Below are 9,548 nucleotides of genomic sequence, written 5' to 3'. Positions count from 1 at the left end.
AATTATACTTTTTTACCATCCATTTTTATAGCCGCTAAATTCAAAATGATTGTCGCTAAAAGTTCGCATCTTTAACGCAATTATTCTGTTGCAATTAAAAAGGCAATACTATCCATTGTTAAACATCTTAGTTTGCCCTTTAGAGTCCATTTTAATAGCTAATATGTTTAACTAAATTGCCGCTAATAATCAATAGCTTTAAAAGTCATAAGCGATAATACCAATAATTTGACCACAATTAATAATATATAGTTACTACATTTGTATAGAATATGACCCAAATAATAAAATATATTAATATTAATCAAAAAAACATAATATATCTCATAAAATCTTAACAAACAAAAGAAAGTAGTAATCAAAAATATTAATATCACAATAACTTAAAACATAAAAATATATTATTTGGACTAAACAGCAATGTCATCATTGTAATAATCTAGAATGATGGTCTTCAAATGATTTCCGAAACTTTTCATCATTTTGAAATCTTCCAACTGCTAAATTATCGAACATCAGACTGTATGACCTGAAATTATAAAAAGGATAAAGTATATACATGAAGTGCTGAAATAAGATACTAGTGTTATAGCTAACAGTGTAGATTTTATAGCTACCAGTGCACAAATGAATTTCATTCTTTCTCACAGATTCCTAGTGCTGGAAGGAGCTACTAAACCTCGACAAGTCAAACTCCTTATCTAAGGATTAGAATTGCTAAAAGAAGATCACAGATTGAGAATTCGGGATGAGGGCATTTACACGACAAGTGGAGCACCACATGAAAGGAAGATCTTAACTCGAAAGCTAAATGTTCATTGCCAGATATCTCATCACTCCACTGAGATACTCAGATTCAGAAGGAGAAGAACCTAAGAACATTTGGGAAAATTTGGAAATCATATGATCAAACCAATTGTGTAGTGTCCGAGCACTCTTAAACCATTCAGCTAAGTCATGCAACTGAAGCAACTATACAAGAACCAAATCAATCAGTCCCAAACTGTAGCTCAACAAACCAGTTTGCTAGAAACTTTAAACAATGCAGAATAGAACAGAGTTATAGTTATTAACTTCCCAGAGTAGCCACAAAAGTGCAGAAAGTTTTATTGTCAAAGCAAGTAGGAAGCCAAAATTCCTTTACAGTTTTGGTCAGCCCAAAATGTGCAGAAATTTCAGCTTCAAGCTGTGGAAAATTGCTGTCAAATACTGCTCAAATCTTGATCACAAATAGCTGAACATTAGACTGTTCAGAAGCTGCAAAAACTGGGCAGAAACTTCCAATAGAAACAAAAATTGAATTCAGCAAACAGAGGCCCTATCTAGCTGACACTTTGTGATATTAATTCATATGAGCAAACCAGTTGTGCAGTGTCCGAGCACTTTTAAACCGTTCAGTTGTGTAGTGTCAGTTTTAGAAGAGCTAGTATCTCTTCCTTGCCATTCTAAGGAAACAGTACTCTTCTTTCAGTTCTAATATCTAAAAGGCTATCATGTTTCATCACCAGAATCTATTTAGTTTGTTTTCTTCCTGATGTCTCATTGTATAAATTACACTTCTGAAATATGAATTTTCTACTTATGGACTTCTTTTGGAATTTTCTTTTTCTAATGAAGTAAAGCTTGCACTTATGGGCTGAGGTATAGTAGTAATTCATAGGCTTCCTTTTATATGACATTATCTGACATGCTAAAGCAAATTTTTTTTCTAGATATGTCAACCAAATGGCTCTTTGCCCCAACCTATTTTCCCAATAAATTACCAACAACCCCGGGCAACTTCCACAACATACGGCAAACACGTTAGATAACTCACTATCATTTTTAAGAATGACATATCAACTTTTTGAAGAGTCATAGGAGCAAAGCTAGAAATAGAGTAGCTGGTAGCTTTTGGGGTGGAAATTAAACAAGACTGATTCACCAAAGAAGATCCTGCGAATGTGGCCCTGGAAGTTGAAAAACTTGTGCTATTTCTATTGAACATGAGAGGAAGTTGTTCATCGAAAGGGGTAATTGCATAACTTACATGTACTGTCTAATAGCTCATCTAATTTGTACTCTTAAGTGTTCATTGCTCGTTATATGGTAGCAAACAACTAAACAAATAAGAACGAAATCAAATTGTCAAACTTTTTACCCACGTGTATATCTTTTTAGTAAACTCTTCACCCACGTGTTTTGTCAATCTAAATCTACAGAATAAGCTATGGCCTATTGAGTCAATAAATCAGAATGACCATTATATTGTTCTTGTTCCAAGGGATAATACACGAAAATGCTTTAATCTAGCATGTTATCATTGTCACACCTCCTTTTTCTCACCCCCGAGAAGGAAGTATAGGGGAGTTTTCCCAATTTAAGTGACAATCGAAACGGGATTATTTATTTAAAATTCAGAGTCGCCACTTGGGATGGTTTGTTGTCTGGTGTCCCAAATCACCGGTTTATTTTAGAATCCCAAATCGAGGAAAATTCGACTTTTCTTTTGAAGTCTGCAAAACAGAAATTTTGAATAAGGAATTCTGTTAACCCGGGGGAAGGTGTTAGATACCCCCGGATTCCGTGGTTCTAGCACGGTCGCTTAAACTATTAAAATTGGCCGATTATCTGATTTTAATACATGTTTTAGCCTATGGTATATTTTAACTTATTAAGTCGCTTTTAAGTATTTTTAAGGAAGATTCAACGTTATCTAAAACACGTCTTGAACCACACACATGAAATGCACCCGCGGTCCGCGACACATTTTATTTAACGTTGTTGAGATTTGGATTAGGGTCACATGAAATGCACACCCGAGTTTAAGGAAATTAATCTAAATTACGCTCCTAAAGCAACTACGCACTTTCAAGTTTGCGAGGGCCATGGAAAATTCAACTAAATGGCACACCTCGATTTCTAAAGGATTAAAACTAATTAAGTGAGGGTCATGCGTTTTGAGATTTTATTTGGCATGGCACGCCTCAAATTATTCTAAAGGGCATTATTATTCGAAGTTGTTATAACCGGGTCACATGAAGTGCACCCCCGAATTTTGGAATTAGGCATCGTACCTATGTCACGGAAACCGTACCCATAATCACGATGGTTCATTAGCGTGCCTATATAAAGGTCATATTTCCTAAACCACTTTATTGAAACAGTTTCATCTACAATAATCCCAAATCAATAATAAATCATAACTTATTCAAACTAAGAATCAAACCAACTAATATCTTTCCATTCTATATCAAAACAATATTCCAATCACAAGAAATTAAGCATCTCACGTAAGAAGGAGAAAAACAAAACACTCAAACAAAAGTGATGTCCTTTGTGACTAAAACAAAAATTGCAGTAAGTCAATTTACCGCTAAATGCGCAGCAGAATCTATATCTTTATAAGATGTAAGAAACTTTACACAATAAATGAAATGAAACAGTTTCTGTTCCAATTAATGTATCATATTCAAACTAAGCATAGACAAATCAAATTAAGGGAAAGTTTTAAAACAACACAAAATAACAGAACAATCATATGGCAGTCATAATCATCAAAGAAACAAAGAACACGAAGAAAACCTCAAATAGCCGCAATTTCCGATTCACAAGATCTCGAGCTCAGATTACAGAGCAAATCAAGCATTTGTTTCGCAAGGAACTGAAACCGGAACCGCGAACAGGACAACCTCTTGAGCCGGAACCCATTGATAAAACCTCGACAAACCTCGCCTGCCTCAACTCCCAGGGTCCATGGTTGCGTTTTTGGTATTAGAAATGGTGTTTCGGAGCTAAAGTGAGGAGCTATTTCGATGAGCTGTTTCGGACAAGGCTTCAGCTGCGTTTTTGACTGATTTTTTGGTGAGTTTCAGGGTTAAAGTTTGAGCTATAATGGGGGGTTTATGGCTGCTTAAGGAATTAAAGTTGGTGGAGTTATTTTATCTCTCAAAATGAGAGAAATTTCATGGAGTTTGGACTGCTCATTCCTTTGTCGAAGTGCTGCCCTCTTTCACTTTGGAAATTTTTGGAATTAGGTTCTTCAGGTCCTTTTGTCATATGCCGCTGATCTCTTTTTTGTTGTTTGATAAATCAAGAAGATTCGAGTTTTTGGTTGGTTTCTTGCTGATCGATGGATTCAATGGGGAGATGAGGAATTCAGATGGGGAATCCCAAAATTTTGCCAAAAGCGGCGGATCTCCCTTTCTTCTGTGTGTTTAGGCGTTGTTTTTGGTCCCCTTTATTTTAGGTGTTAGATACTGTATATAAGGGTAGGGATTAAGTTAGGGGCATGGGCCTAGAAATTATGGGCTTGGGAATTATGGGCTAGGTCCACAATTAGACCTAAAAATGGGTTACTCGAGCCCAAGTTTTATACTTTCTCTGCGAACGGGACTAAAATACAACCTTATTTATTAATTAGTCCTACTTAAATAAAATAACTGTTAAAATAAGACTGACCATTAAAACAAACTATTTTTTTGTATTTTTCTTGGTTAAAAATGACTAACAAAACATTAATGGAACAATTTTTGTAATTTTCATTTTTCTTGTAATAAAATAAAGTAAAAGAGTAAAAATTAGTTGAAATAGCTATATTAGGCCGAAATTAAATATTTACGTGCTAAAATATGAAAAATCTTGGGGAGGGTCAAAAATCACATGTCTACAACTGCCCCTCTTTGACTGGAAACGCGAAGAGTTTTTAGACAAAGAACGACTAGACAGGTTTTTTGACCCGACCCTTATTTGGAGAAACTAAAACTAAGAGAAAAGGGGAATGTGACCGAGCCCTGGTATCTGAGCTGCCTACATATCCTTGGCTATAAAGGAATCAGGCCACATGTAGTTCAGAGGTGAGTGAGGCGATGGAGTATACCGAGGTGAAGAGCCGGTCGAGGTGCTGTTCCGCCGAGGTTCCAGTCCGCGGTCCTGATGTTACATCAAAAATCAAAACATGAAAAAGACTAGCTAAGCCTATCAACTACGAGTTACAAGATTCATATCTATAAGTCTTGATCTTGGTTCTTCATGCAGACTTTGGATTTGAACCTTGACGCTTGCTAGTTGCAGGTGCTAGCTCGTTCTTCTTCAGCTTTTCGGATCAAAACTGGCATGTAGTGCTTGTGACTTCGGCCATGTCTTGAGCAGCCCACATCTTTCATCAACTTCTGCATTTGGATTAACTTCTTGCCATTCTCTCTTTTTCCTTATTGTGACTAACTTGATTGTCGAAACTTGAACTGTATTCCCTTGCTCTCCAGGTAGGCTCCTGATTACCAAACTTGAACTGTATTCCCGTGCTCTCCAGGTGGGCGCCTGATTGCCAAAACTTTTACTGTATTCGTGTGCTCTCCAGGTGGGCGCCTGATTGCCAAAACTTGAACTGTATTCCCGTGCTTTCCAGGTGGGCGCCTGATTGCTGAACTTGAACTTTATTCCTGTGCTCTCTAGGTGGGCGCCTGATTGCCAAAACATTGAACTATATTCCCGTGCTCTCTAGGTGGGCGCCTGATTGCTGAACTTGAACTGTATTCCCGTGCTCTCCAGGTGGGCGCCTGATTACTGAATTTCAACTGTATTCCCTTGCTCTCCAGGTGGGCGCCTGATTGCCAAAACTTGAACTGTGTTCCCTTGCTCTCCAGGTGGGCACCTGATTGCCGAAACTTGAACTGTATTCCCTTGCTCTCCAGGTGGGCACCTGATTACCAAACTTGAATTGTATTCTCGTGCTCTCCAGGTGGGCGCCTGATTGCCGAAACTTGAACTGTATTCCCGTGCTCTCCAGGTGGATGCCTGATTGCCAAAACTTGAACTGTATTCCCGTGCTTTCCAGGTGGGCGCCTGATTACCGAACTTGAACTGTATTCTGGTGCTCTCTAGGTGGGCTCCTGATTGCCAAAACATTGAACTATATTCCCGTGCTCTCTAGGTGGGCGCCTGATTGCTGAACTTGAACTGTATTGTTGTGCTCTCCAGGTGGGCGCCTGATTACTGAACTTGAACTGTATTCCCGTGCTCTCCAAGTGGGCCCCTGATTGCCAAGACATGATTTGTATTCTCGTACGCGCCTGATTGCCAAAACTTGAACTGTATTCCCGTGATCTCCAGGTGGGCACCTGATTGCCAAAACTTGAACTTTATTCCCGTGCTCTCCAGGTGGGCGCCTGATTGCCCAAACATTGAACTATATTCCCGTGCTTTCCAGGTGGGCGCCTGATTGTTGAACTTGAACTGCTTTCTATCCTTAAAACTCGTGTTGTTCTCCCTTGCTCTCCAGGTGGGTGCCTGATTTCAACAAAATATACAAAACAAAGAGAATTTTCTGCCCCAGTTTGGTAGCTGGGCGCATCTGTGAGTGTTAATTGAATCATGTTACCAAATATCTCTAAGAATTTGAAAGCTAGATCCCATTATCCAAGAGGGTCCTGAAAACTCTTAGATAAATGACAGTTTTAAAGCTGAATTATTCTTCCTAAAGGTATGACTTCTGCTAAATCTTGTTACCTAAAAAAGTTTTAAAACTACATCCCATTATCCAAGAGGGTCCTGAAAATCATAATCAAGTCTTATTTTAATGAGTGACAACTTTAAGGCTAAACTATACTTTCCTACAGCAGAACTTACGCTAAATATTGTTATCTAATAGAGGTCTTAAAGCTAAGTCTCATTATTCAGGAGGGTCCTAGAAATTTCGAATTGAATCCTATCCTAAGAATGAAAAATTTAAAAGCCAACACATATTCCTTTCGGGGTATACTTATGCTAGATCTTGTTACTCAAGAATATTTTGAATTTTAAACTAGGTCCCATTATCCAGGAGGGTCCTGAGAATTTACGGTCAAACCTGTCTGGTGCTTACTTTTCCTTACGGAGGGTTTCTTCGAAACAAACGAAATTTTCTGGCCCTGTTTCAAATCAAGAAAAATCTTGTCAGTTTTAAAAATATGGTGGTTGGTTTATGGCCTTGACTTTGAAGGCGATTGCTCCTTCACTTCCCACGACAACTTTGATTTCCACTCGAAGACCTTGCTTGTTTATTGACTAACCACTTTCTTTGTCACCCGTATCACGAAAAATACCTCTTCTCCGTTCAGACCCAATACCTTCTATCTGTTGCATTGCTCATGAACTGATATCTACCAAACCTTTGTGTCTCACATGAATCCTAAAGCACGTCAATTGCCACCCACTCAGTGCGTATGTTGTTCCTTCTTGACTTAAACCACTGGTCGTGGCCTTGAGGTTTATTGCTTCATCACTTGCCATGATAACTTTGATTTCTGCTTGGATGACCTTGTTTGTCACTGGTTAACCACTTTCTTTTGTTAATTTTATCACAGAAAATACCTTTGATCCGTTCCAACCCAACACCCTCTATCTGTTGCATTGTTCATGAATTGATATATACCGATCCTTTGTATTTCACATGAATCTCAAAGCACGTTGGTTGTTACCAACTCAGTGCGCTTGCTGCTTTTTTCCTGATTTATGCCACTTTGATATGCTAGTCAGATCCCGTTTTGTGCAATTGGAAAGATGGTGGCAAATTTTGAAGTCATTTCTCACTTGTTCTAACCAAATAGACTCAGGAAGAGGAAGTAAACAAGACAAAAGGAATAGAGTAAAGGACAATGGAACGAGACGATTCCTAACAAGAAAACTACAAAGTAGAAACTTATCAGATGTGGATACCAACTCTAATGACCATGACATGCACCTTTGGAGTAAGTGGCCTAATCTGTCAAGCAAATCTGATGTTCAACTCTTGTTGTGCCTTTTCGCCGTGAAACTGGGCTTCAATGCTCTGATTATCCAATCTGATTCCTGATCCTTATTCGACTTGTAGTGCCCGAAGGGTTTTCACTATCAAGCCTCTCTCATTTAGTTATTTCTCTCGACTCACTGTCGCCTTATGGTGCCTGTGAAGGTTTTCACCAATAAGACTCTCCTTTTGTTCTTTTCTTCTTATTTCCTCCGATTCTGCAAATGACAAGGCATTAACCATGGTAAACACATCATATGCTCCTGGCATGGCTAACTCAGCACTCTCAAAGATTATCTGGGAGGTCTTTTTTGGACTGTAATGTGACTTTTGGACAGGATTAGAAAGAAAAGATATCATAAAGGCTCAAAATAACTAAGACAATGAGGTTAATTTATTTACAACTTTTGGAATCTATTTTAAAAACTATTGCCCCAATTTCTAAAACAGGGGTATGAAATATTTTATTTGGTATGATCGAACCGTGAGGCTACCTAAGTATCTTGTGGTGACAAGAATCAGGTCAAACGTAGTTCACAGGACTACTTTTGTTGTTGAATTTTTTTTTCTCTTTTTTTTTTCTTTTCTTTCTTTTCTTTCTTTTCCTTTTTTATCTTTATTTTTCTTTTCTTTTCTTTTTGAATTTTTCTTTTGGTATGAACCTTTTCAAACAAACCTATTGGGACATAAACCTTTTTTTATGACTATAACTTGATTCCAAAAGAGGGGAGGTCAAAGAAACTAGTACATGCTCAAGAGGGTATCAAATGGTATAAGTGTTTGGGTAACTGAAAGAGGGTCTCCCAATCCCTGAAAATGCCAAGTGCAACATATGCAACTTGAAATGAAAATTGAAGATCATGCACAATATTTCTTTTGCAGCTTCGGCATTGGTATTACTGATATGCCTTCCACTTTTCTCTAGCGCCTTGTCAAGTGCAGAACCCTCATTGAGTGATTCCCTTTTCACAATGGATATCCTCCATCAATTCGGAGACAACTTTCTTGACTTTATCTTGTAACTTGAGATGCACTTGAACTCAAAGTTGCTTGCTTCAAATCGTCCGGGATGCACTCTTCTTTTGACGAATTCTTGTTACCCTATTAACTTCCCAAATTATCTGCCCCAGTTTCACACAGTTCGGGCTTCAAATGATCTCAAAATTATGTGCTTATTTCCTTTAAATGCCCAGTCATCTTCAAAATTGCTTCATTGTTTCATGAGTAAACTAACTTTTAAGACTAGGCCTAGAATTATGTGTGCATGTCATGTCACTAGAGCGAGCAAGAAGAGAACTGTAAAAGAAAAGAGAACTAAACAAAAAAATGACTAGAAATAATAGAAAACAGAAAATTACATTAGACAGATGGTGAAAGAGTTTGAACAACAAAACAAGTAAAATAAACTGGGGTTACAACCCTGGAACAAACCTAGACAACACTAAACGAGTTACTACAAAAAAAACAAACTAGGCAAAATAAAAGGATAGAAGGGTTTGAATTACAAGACAATATCTGGGTTACAACCCTGAAAATAACCCGGACAACAGAAATGACAACAAAATAAACCATCAAGGCTCCTCTCCAGCTAGCCAAGAGATGGAGCGTCTTTCCAATTACCAAACACGACATCTTAGCCACTGGGTTCCACATCAACATTGCCAAAACAATTAACAACTTCAATATTATTAACTTCAGTCAGCAAGTTCCCAAGAGGATTCGCATGCTCCCTGTCATTGTCATTGATCACAATTACCCCTTCTTGAATCATTCTTTCTATTTCCTTTTTCAAATAACGACAATA

The 9,548-nt window shown here is 37.9% G+C and overlaps 1 long non-coding RNA gene across 1 annotated transcript; it reads right to left on the bottom strand.

Moving 5' to 3' along the window:
• Positions 1–282: 282 nt before the first annotated feature.
• LOC142162775 (uncharacterized) lies at positions 283–4,623 on the bottom strand. Its single transcript, XR_012694165.1, has 2 exons — positions 3,565–4,623; positions 283–529 (listed from the first exon to the last, which is right to left on the bottom strand). It is a non-coding gene; the product is annotated as an uncharacterized LOC142162775 (long non-coding RNA).
• Positions 4,624–9,548: the final 4,925 nt, after the last annotated feature.

This window comes from Nicotiana tabacum, chromosome 8, assembly GCF_000715075.1.
Source record: "Nicotiana tabacum cultivar K326 chromosome 8, ASM71507v2, whole genome shotgun sequence".
Lineage (NCBI taxonomy): Eukaryota > Viridiplantae > Streptophyta > Magnoliopsida > Solanales > Solanaceae > Nicotiana > Nicotiana tabacum.
Note: the sequence above shows the minus strand (reverse complement) of the source record. Positions and strands in the feature narration are given on the sequence as shown.